The 10,456-nt window shown below is 38.1% G+C and overlaps 1 long non-coding RNA gene across 1 annotated transcript; it reads right to left on the bottom strand.

The window, feature by feature from the left end:
• Nucleotides 1-338: 338 nt before the first annotated feature.
• Nucleotides 339-5,195, bottom strand: LOC126824996 (uncharacterized). The gene is made up of 3 exons (XR_008788651.1): nt 5,062-5,195; nt 2,739-2,865; nt 339-435 (listed from the first exon to the last, which is right to left on the bottom strand). It is a non-coding gene; the product is annotated as an uncharacterized LOC126824996 (long non-coding RNA).
• Nucleotides 5,196-10,456: the final 5,261 nt, after the last annotated feature.

Raw genomic sequence — 10,456 nt, 5'->3', positions numbered from 1 at the left:
CGAAAATCTGCCACAACTCTAAAACTACAATATATAACGCAATGTATCACGTATGATACGGATACTTCGTACGAGATACCTATTGGGAAGATTTTGCTTGCCAAAAGACTCTATTGTATGCGTTTTCGGTCGTCATAGAAACGTCGGTCTTATGCCAAGGACAAGGTAATGGGACTGTTTTCATGTAATCGGCGAAAATGCATACGTGGCCACATTAGCCGGACGTCAGCATATTTAAAAGAAATAGAATTTGGAAAACAGGCCCACAGATATGTGTAGGCTTAATTCTAAGGATATTTATTCATGACAAACGCTTGAATAAAACAACAAAAACCATGTAATGTTTTATTATTCATTTATGTCGGTCAAACATGCTAACTGTCAGAAATTTCGTCACAGGGTCCCGCATGTTTAACTCTTACTGTAATTCCAGACCTGTAAAAGATTTAAAAACAATGTCTATGATTTTTACATAATGATACGTCATTTCGGAACTAACATGGTGCAATTTATTTCAGTAATTCGCTTGCGCGTAGGGTTCTTGAGCAATGGGGGGTAATTTTGGGGATCCTAAGGAAACCAACGAGGTTGCGTAGGCGACCCTAATCCTTGTCACGTACATGCTTGGGATCGAAACCACACCACTTGGCTCATTTACAGATCTTATATGTGATAAAGCACACGTATTTGATCCCTGGCCATTGTCCGTGATCTTTACATTATCATTTTGGGAGCAACATATAGTATAATTTGGTTTCAATAATTAGCAGTGAGAGCTAATCGAGGGACCCGAAAGGGAAATCTACAAGGTTGCGCAGACGATCGTTCTCCGTATCACGTACAAGCTTAGGAACGAAATATCACCACTTGATTGAATGACAGACATTATGATTTAAAGGACACGAATTAGAACCCCTCCCCCACCTTACTACCCCCCCCCACCGCCCCCTCGTACACAATGAGATGTGTTGTTCATGAGTTCAGTGCATGGATTATTCTGGAACTAATCTGGCTATATGGTTTATGTTAAACTGACCTGCACTGGTTATTCAAGAATTGGGAATATTCTTGAAAAATGGTCACTTTCAAGCTGAGGTGTGAAATGAAATGAAATGAAATGAAATAGGGTTTAACGTCCTACTGTTCCGCTCCGAACTAAGCTAATGAAGACGAGCATACGCCATATAGTGTGCTATGAGGGACAATTAGTCCGGGCACCGGCGCAATGGCTTACTCTTACTTGGAATATCGAATTCCAACTGCCAAGGGATCTTTTATGTGCACGCCAATGTGTACGACTAGACAGCTGTCCTTGTCAGGCCCTTCGTCCTGCATCACTGACAAGGGGGAACTCGCCGGAAAATATGGATGAACTTTCTCGGCCAATGTAGGGATCGAACACGCGACCTCCAGGCTAGCTAGTCGGCGTCTTACCCACTTAGCTACCGTGACACCAAACAGAGGTGTGATGTAGGTGATCAAATCTGACCCCTCATGTATTAAAGGGACAATAACACTCTTGCTGGCTTGACAGCTCCAGAAAATAAAAAAATAACCTTATTCTAAGTACTAGATGTTTTAGTGTCTTACCTGTTGTGTACATTATCCATTAAATCCTATTTTACTTGTCCACAGGGTTCAAAAATATGTTTAAATTCAAGTCACATTTGGAAACGTTTACGTCAGGCTTTTCAAATCATTTAGTTGAATTTTTCCAATTTTTTAAATTAGGTGTGTTAAGATGAAATTTGTATCGTCAATTAATTGGAATATTGTAAAATAGTACAATTTGTTGACCAGAATAAAGATTGGGACATATTATTCAGTTACAACAAGAGTGGTATTGAGCCTTTAAAATTAAATTTGACAAATACTGTGATTCTGTGTTTAAGTTACTGGTTCGCTAATCTTGAGGTCTCGGGTTCGTTTCCGGGTTGTTCTCTGTGTCAGTGGGTGCAGAGTTCGGGGGGAGAGGGCGGAGGGGGGGGGGGCTGGCAGGAAACAACGTCTATTCTTTTGGGTAGAACTATAAAACCTGATGCCTATTTCACGAAATCTTAACTAAGATCAAATCCAAATTTTAGTAATTTGATTGGATAATATTAGATTGATTTTAGCGCTTAGCCAATCAAAATTGAAGTATCTACTAAAATTTGGATTGTATCTTTAGCTAAGATTTCGAGCAACAGGGCTCAGGTCCCGTGTATACGTTGGCGCGTGCGTAAAAGAACCTTGGCAGGTTGGAATTTGATATAAGACAGAGAGAGAGAGAGATAGGGTTTAACGTCCACTCGACACAAACCAGGTCATTTCGCGACTAACATATGGTTCAATTTTATTTCAATTATTCGCTTGCGCGGAGGAGTCTTTAGCAGTGGGAGGAAACCAAAGGATCCGGAGAAAACCCACGACGTTGGACAGGTGACCCTATACCTTGTCACGTACAACCGGGGAATCGAAACCAGGCCAGTTGACTCAATGACAGGCTTATGATACACCGCACACGTGCTAACCATTCGGTCATCCAGTCCCTCGAATTCGATATAAGAGTAGACTGTATTGCCGTTGTACAGGCAAAATTTCCCGCAGAGTACATTGTACGTCGTATATCCTTCTACGTTATCCGTGCGATAGCGTAGGACGCTAAACCCCATTTAAATTCTAATGTTATGCTACATAGACTTATTTGACCTTAAATCTGACCATCTCGATTAGAACTATATATAAATGTTACGTACACGCATGCCCGCGCCGCCATATGGCATCTGTTGTCATAGGTAACGCCGTCATCTCCACATATTGGGGAATACAACGTTATGCAACTAAATAAACATCGCCCAGGGGCTACAGTTGCACACCAACACCCTGAAAATATACATTCAATAATATCTTTCACTTCTTTTGTCTGATGCAAATTTTGACGCATTTATACACAGCGAATGTTGAAATATAGCCCAATCTGATTAAAACACAGATCCTATTTCGTTTCGTTTTTTATAGTTCAAAATTTCGTTGTACTTGTCTTTACTACCCGGAAAAGTTATTATATTACGTTATTACGTTTTGGTTGAAGTACGGGATAAGCCAATGAAACCTGTTACGGCGACTTCTTGGTGTAAAACACTAAAAACGTCAACGCTGATTGATTAATCAATGTCTGACGCCATATGTCAACAGCCGCTCATTTGACCGAAGACACGACCTTCGAGTACAACTTGTCAGATCTTCATATAGTGTAGGCCATCGAAAGTATAAAGAAAAACGGAACAAAATATAGATCTGTATTTTAATTTAAATATAATTTAAATATAGCCGCCGATTCTGTGTTCCATTGTCGTGCAACGGTAAGTCACAAATAAAACTAAAATAAGAAATGAAATGGGGTTTTACGTCCTACTGTGCTGCGGCCTATTGTTAAATCAAATACCATGTGCAAGGGAACTTTTACGTGCATGTCAATGTGTAAACGGGACCTCGGTTTGTCGTCCCATCCGAACGACGAGACAGCAGCTGTCCCCCTTCCTGCACCACTGAAATCCCATTGAATTGAACACCGGGATCGAACACGCAAACTTAGCCACCGTGGCCCGTCTTCATTAGCCCAGTTCGGAGCAGAACAGTAGGACGTTAAACCCCATTTCATTTCCAACTAAAATAAGTAAATGCTCCTTAGCAGATTGCCGGAAAATCGTTCGCACCACACGACATAACGCAACTAAGTTCTTAACGTTAGTTTAAGCTAAAAGGTCCATGGGTCGTAGCAACCTCCTACTGCCTATTATTAATAATTAATATAGATGCTGACGATTTATTTATTTGTTTATTTATTGTTGTTTCCTTCCTACTGTTTACTAAATTATGAAGACCCAGCATTACCATGTCAAACAGGAGCCGATATTTAGTGGGTTTAAGTTTGGCCTTTGCAAATAAAACGTTCAAATGTAATGACTATAGCTCGTCTTGAAACTTTTCCCTAAGCTGTTTGTTCAGAAATAGGGCGGTTGGGTGGCCGAATGGTTAACGCATGCGCGTGAAACCACAAGGTCTGTCATTGAGTCAAGTCGCTTGTCCAACCTCGTGGGTTTTCTCCGGGTCCTCCGGTTTCCTCCCACTGTTAATTATTGAAACAAAATTAACCATATGTTAGTCCCTAAACGACCAAGTGTGTGTAGAGTGGACGTTAAACCCCCTCTCTCTTATCTAACGTCTAATTAATTCAACCAATTATAAGATAAACGACTAATTAATTCAACCAATCATAAGATACACGTTTAATTAATTCAACCAATCATAAGATACACGTTTAATTAGTTCAACCAATTATAAGATAACGTCTAATTAATTCAACCAATTATAAGATAGACGACTAATTAATTCAACCAATCATAAGATACATGTTTAATTAGTTAAACCAATTATAAGATAACGTCTAATTAATTCAATCAATTATAAGATAAACGTCTAATTAATTCAACCAATTATAAGATAACGTCTAATAAATTCAACCAATAATAAGATAACGTCTAATTTATTCAATCAATTATAAGATAACGTCTAATTAATTCAACCAATTATAAGATAACGTCTAATTAATTCAACCAATTATAAGATAACGTCTAATTAATTCAGCCAATTATAAGATAACGTCTAATTAATTCAACCAATTATAAGATAACGTCTAATTAATTCAATCAATTATAAGATAATGTCTAATTAATTCAATCAATTATAAGATAACGTCTAATTAGTTCAACCAATTATAAGATAATGTCTAATTAGTTCAACCAATTATAAGATAACGTCTAATTAGTTCAACCAATTATAAGATAATGTCTAATTAGTTCAACCAATTATAAGATAACGTCTAATTAATTCAACCAATTATAAGATAACGTCTAATTAATTCAGCGAATTATAAGATAAACTTCTAATTAGTTCAACCAATTATAAGATAACGTCTAATTAGTTCAACCAATTATAAGATAATGTCTAATTAGTTCAACCAATTATAAGATAACGTCTAATTAATTCAACCAATTATATGATAAATATGTAGTATACCTGCAGTTAAAACTAACAGCAACAAACAAGTCTTCATGTTACGTCTTAAGACAGGTGATATAGTTGAGTGGAGTGGACAAGATGGCAAACTTGTACAGATCGTTTGGGTTTTGCTGTGTTTTTAAAGAGTTACATGAAAATGGTTGACAGATTAATTACCTATTATCACTATTACAACCGACATTTATATCTATCAGTAATCTATGGGCCATTCGACAATGGCGATAAACTTGTTTATCTGTGGAATAACAAAATAAAAGTTACATCATCCGCTTGATAATGTAAACATGTGTACGCCGGCGGTTATAATTAAAAAATACTTGGTTTTTTTTAAAAACTAAAAGGTCATATAAAGATTTGACACATTAATTATCTATTATTCTTAAAATTGCGTAATTAGAACGGATAAAAACCGACATTGGTATAATCGATACGTCATTAAAGTGGTTTCCGCTGCTTGATAACGGTTGGGTGGGGGTGGGGTGGTCACGGTGTCTAAGTGGTGTAATACTATTTGATGATTTATGCGAAATTGTATTAGACGAATATAACTGCATCATAGGACATGAGTTATAATTTGATAAATACATATGTTTTATTTATATTCTCCATTGTCAGTATATTAGCTATGGTATGGGTTTATTTAAAACGCAAATTAAATTGTTTATGAAATATTGTGAAAATAACAGGAACGGGGGTCCGTGCTGATATGATACATGAATTGAACTATAGGTTAATAAATACATTTGTCATGGTCAGAAATGAAAAAAGTTTGGCAATGAGTCCCTGTTGGTATGCAAGGCATGAAGTACGTAATCGGAAAGTTACCATTTCATATTTGGCATGAGTGATCAATCGCATGATTAATTACATCACAATTAGCCAATGGAATAATTAATGGCTGTGAATCTGAGAGTATATAATTTATAGAATGTGCGCTCTAGGGTAGACAGGCATGTAGTTGTCGTGGAGAGAAGATGTAGGAATTTCCATCAGCAGACTCGCCGATTCTGCGTGAGAGCGGGTTAGAAAGAATTACTTTATTATGCTTGTAACTTTGTAACCTATATTTAGCATTGCTTAATATAAAATATATTCGATTTGGTTGCAAAGCCTCAGGATCGAGTATCCTAGAAGAATTTGTCTAGAAGGAAACGTGTATAAACCAGAATTCTGGAGGAAAAAATTGGTGGAAAAAGAAATCTGGTGGACAAATTGGTGGAAATATTCTCAATTGGCTAAATGCATTTTCCGATAAATTGAACATGTTTAAATTTGTTTCACAGGCCAAATCCTACTCATTGAAATTTAAATTATTAAATAAGGGTTTTAACTTTAAGCATAGGAAATAGGATAGATAATCAAGCGTAACATGTAGGTTAATATACTATTCAAAAAAAGTAGGGGATATTTGATTTTTAAGTGTTATTAAAGTCACCTAATGAAACTGACGAAGAAACAAATGACAAAATGAAATGAAGTTCACATTCATCGATTTATTCCAAATGATCGTTAGACTAAGTAAGGCACATACTGACCATTATAAGGGTAAAATGATACCCGGGGTCAAACAGCAAAGTTACCACAGCATCACAACCAAGTCAGTAACGGGTAAATCCTCCTCTGTTTGCCAAACAAGCATTGATCCGACGTGGCATACTCCTAATGAGACGTCTAAGGTCATTTTGGTCCAGATTGTCCCATTCCTGTTGCAACGCAGCAGCAAGTTCTTGGACATTGGCAGGACGTTGTTGACGTTGACGTAACCTCTGTCCAAGCATGTCCCAGACATGCTCGATGGGGGAGAGGTCGGGACTCAGTGCTGCCCAAGGTAATGTGGTGATGTTCTGTTGTTGGAGGTAACCTGTAACGATCCTGGCCCTGTGACATCTTGCGTTGTCATCCTGGAAGATGAAACGGCGGCCATGACGTCGTGCGAACGGCACAACATGGACTGCCAAGATGTTGTCCCGGTAGTACTGGCCTGTAACACGCCCTGCAACAACATGTAAAGCCGTTCTTCCAACAACAGTGATGCCTCCCCACACCATAACAGAACCACCCCCAAATCGATCATGTCTGATGACGTTAACGTCTTGGAAGCGCTCGTTTCGACGACGCCACACCCTCCTACGTCTGTCCAAAAAATCAACAGTGAACCTTGACTCATCTGAAAACATCACATTGCTCCAGCGTCGATTATCCCAGTGTTGACGATCACTACACCAACGACGTCTTGCCTGAATGTGATGATCTCTCAAACAAGGGATCACGCGAGGACGTCGGGCGCGAAGGTGACCCCTATGCAGTCGATTCCGAATCGTCTGGCCACTCACTCTCACACCAGTGTCTGTTTGAAGACGAGCGCTGATCTGATTTGCTGTGATGACACGATTTCTCAAGGCCAAGGTACGGATAAATCGATCCTGGGCTTGAGTTGTCGCCCTTGGTCGACCTGAGCATGGTCTGTCCTGTACAGATTGTGTATCACGGTATCTGGACCATAGCCTGCTTATGACAGACTGAGAAACATTCATCGTCCGCGCCACAACCGCCTGTGTTGTGCCGATCTGTAGCATGCCAAGGGCACGTAACCTTTCATTTTGGGTAAGCCGACGCATATCAAAATTTGTTTTCTGGTCACTAAAACAATTAAACTGATGTTTCCACCCTGGAATTCAATGCCACAATGACTGTAACATTCAAAGTCAGAGTCGTGCAAATCTTGGGTTGGACCCCCATGATGATCCCAAGCATCACCTGCATTCCATGCGGTAGCTATTGGTGCGTTTGGGCGTCACATGTAACTGGAAATGTTTCTTCTGTTAGGTTCTATAGTGACTTTTTTCGTAGTCATTTCCATATTTTAGTATTATGCCCCCAAAATCAAATATCCCCTACTTTTTTTGAATAGTATATATTATTTAGGAATGTCAAACTGGAGTTATCTTAATTTAAAGTGAGCCTATAGAGAGTACGTTATTAAATTTTAGGTATCTCAGGAATAACAATAATGCAGAATAGGGAATAAAATACAGAATTAACGCTGTCTCCGAGTTAACAAGAACTGCAGAGCTAAACTGTAAAATTTGTGGGTGATTCCTCAAAATGTTTTAGTTGGCGTTCTGCTGGCTCGTTAAAATTCGTGTTTGTGTCATCCATTTAGCTAAGGGGAAATCCACAAGGTTGCGCAGACGATCCTACTCCGTGTCACGTCCAAGCTTAGGAACGATATCTCACCACTTGTTTCAATGACCAGTGACAGACTTTATGATTTAAAGCACACGAATTAGAACCCTCGAACGTAGGACGTTAAACCCCATTTCATTTCTAATGGTATGCTACATAGACTTATTTGATCCCAAATTTGAACACCTCGTTTCAATCTGATTAAAATACAGATCTACATTACGTTTCGTATTTTTATACTTGGTGTATTTTCTTCTTCTTATCGATCTCGGTTAATTAAGATGTTTGTCTTACCAGGAATAACGATGCAACATAGCTGCTTACATATGGTACAATGCATAATAGAATAAAGTCATTCTCATAAACCTCATCCAGCCAGACTCGCTGGGTGAGTCTACTGATGGAAACTGCTACATCATATGATCGAGGAACTCAGATGGTAATCTCTACGGAATCTAAAGAAAATATACCTTAAAAGTTTGCCATGATCTCTTTTATAGGACCCATAGACATCGAGCACAGACTAGGCTATTCATGACCCTGAACCTGTGCAAATACTGATATGATTGGTTACTTAAGCCAAATGATTCAATTACTAAATTTCCAATCACGTGTAATCTGGTGATATGTTGTTGACACATAGAACCAGTTTTGTTTTGGTTCTATAACTTTTTTTATATATAACAATATGTCATTCATTCGCTGATTTTGATTTAAGTACATATATGTGAATCTAATAATTTGCCAAAGATATACATTATTCAATGCTACTAATTTAAAAAGCAAAAATTCTAGCAAAAGTCTTACGTTCGTCCTTTTCTTTAAGATTTTTTGCGAGTACGAAGGGTGGCTTCTCCCAGAAGATTTCGAAAACTAGAAGCTTGAAAATGCCATTTCCATCGATGTGAAACAAGAATCTGGTGCGTCCCCCTTATTGTATATATGCTTGCTCGATTCTCCTTTATTGTATGGTGACTTATTGTATGCCAGGTTGATTTTCGCTCATGTCGTCATAATATTCCGGTTCGATGGATTTCGAGAAATATTTTTGTAGAAAGGTTATTGAAGAAATGTTTTTGGAGAAGTGTTTTGTAAGATGTGTATTTGGAGATTTGTATTTAGAAATTTGTTATTTCATATTTGTTTTTCGTTGTATTTCTCTGATGAAATGTAAATGTAGGCTAATTTTTGATTTTCTAAAATAAATTTTATCTTTATATACTCTTCAAAAAACAAAAAAAGTGGGAGATATTGAAATGCAAATACCTATGCAGGTTGTGATATGATAAATTGTCATGGACACTTGACATGCTTTGAGAGTATGTTCACAGATGAAGAACTTATAATCGCCCAACATATTTCATATTTGTTTTTCGTTGTATTTCTCTGATGAAATGTAAATGTAGGCTAATTTTTGATTTTCTAAAATAAATTTTATCTTTATATACTCTTCAAAAAACAAAAAAAAGTGGGAGATATTGAAATGCAAATACCTATGCAGGTTGTGATATGATAAATTGTCATGGACACTTGACATGCTTTGAGAGTATGTTCACAGATGAAGAACTTATAATCGCCCAACAGAACCACTGAGCTGCATGTGCGACACGCAATAGCGCCATACACGTGGGTGGGGTTGATTGTCATATTTGACACTTTAAGGAAGGGTTGATGAAAACTGGCGCTTGCTGGTTTATCCTGTAGCTACCCATTATTGCTTTTCTATCGGTTCTTGCATAAGATTTATGATTTAGCGTATCTTTGGTTTAGTGGGTTATGTTTAATTTAATCGAGAGACGTGTTCGTCGACGTCAACGTCAACCGACAACACTGCATGCCACGACGAATTGCTGAATGTATGAGGATTGGTGGAGCAATTACTCATTATTAAGACAGAAATAAAAAACGTTCATTTTGACTTTTGACAGTGTATCTCTTTGCGAGTAAAAAGGGGCCGTCAGATAAGCAGCCCATATGAGAGAGAGAGAGAGAGAGAAATGGTGTTTAACGTCCACACGACACAAACTAGGTCATTTCGGGACTATCAAATGGGTCAATTTTATTTCCATAATTCGCTTGCGCGTAGGGGTCTTTAGTAGTGGAAGGAAACCGGAGGACCCGGAGAAAACCCACGAGGTTGGACAGGCGACCCTACTCCTTGTCACGTACATCCGGGAATCGAAACCCCGCCAGTTGACTCAATGAC

Source organism: Patella vulgata, chromosome 6 (genome assembly GCF_932274485.2).
Source record: "Patella vulgata chromosome 6, xgPatVulg1.2, whole genome shotgun sequence".
Lineage (NCBI taxonomy): Eukaryota > Metazoa > Mollusca > Gastropoda > Patellidae > Patella > Patella vulgata.
Note: the sequence above shows the minus strand (reverse complement) of the source record. Positions and strands in the feature narration are given on the sequence as shown.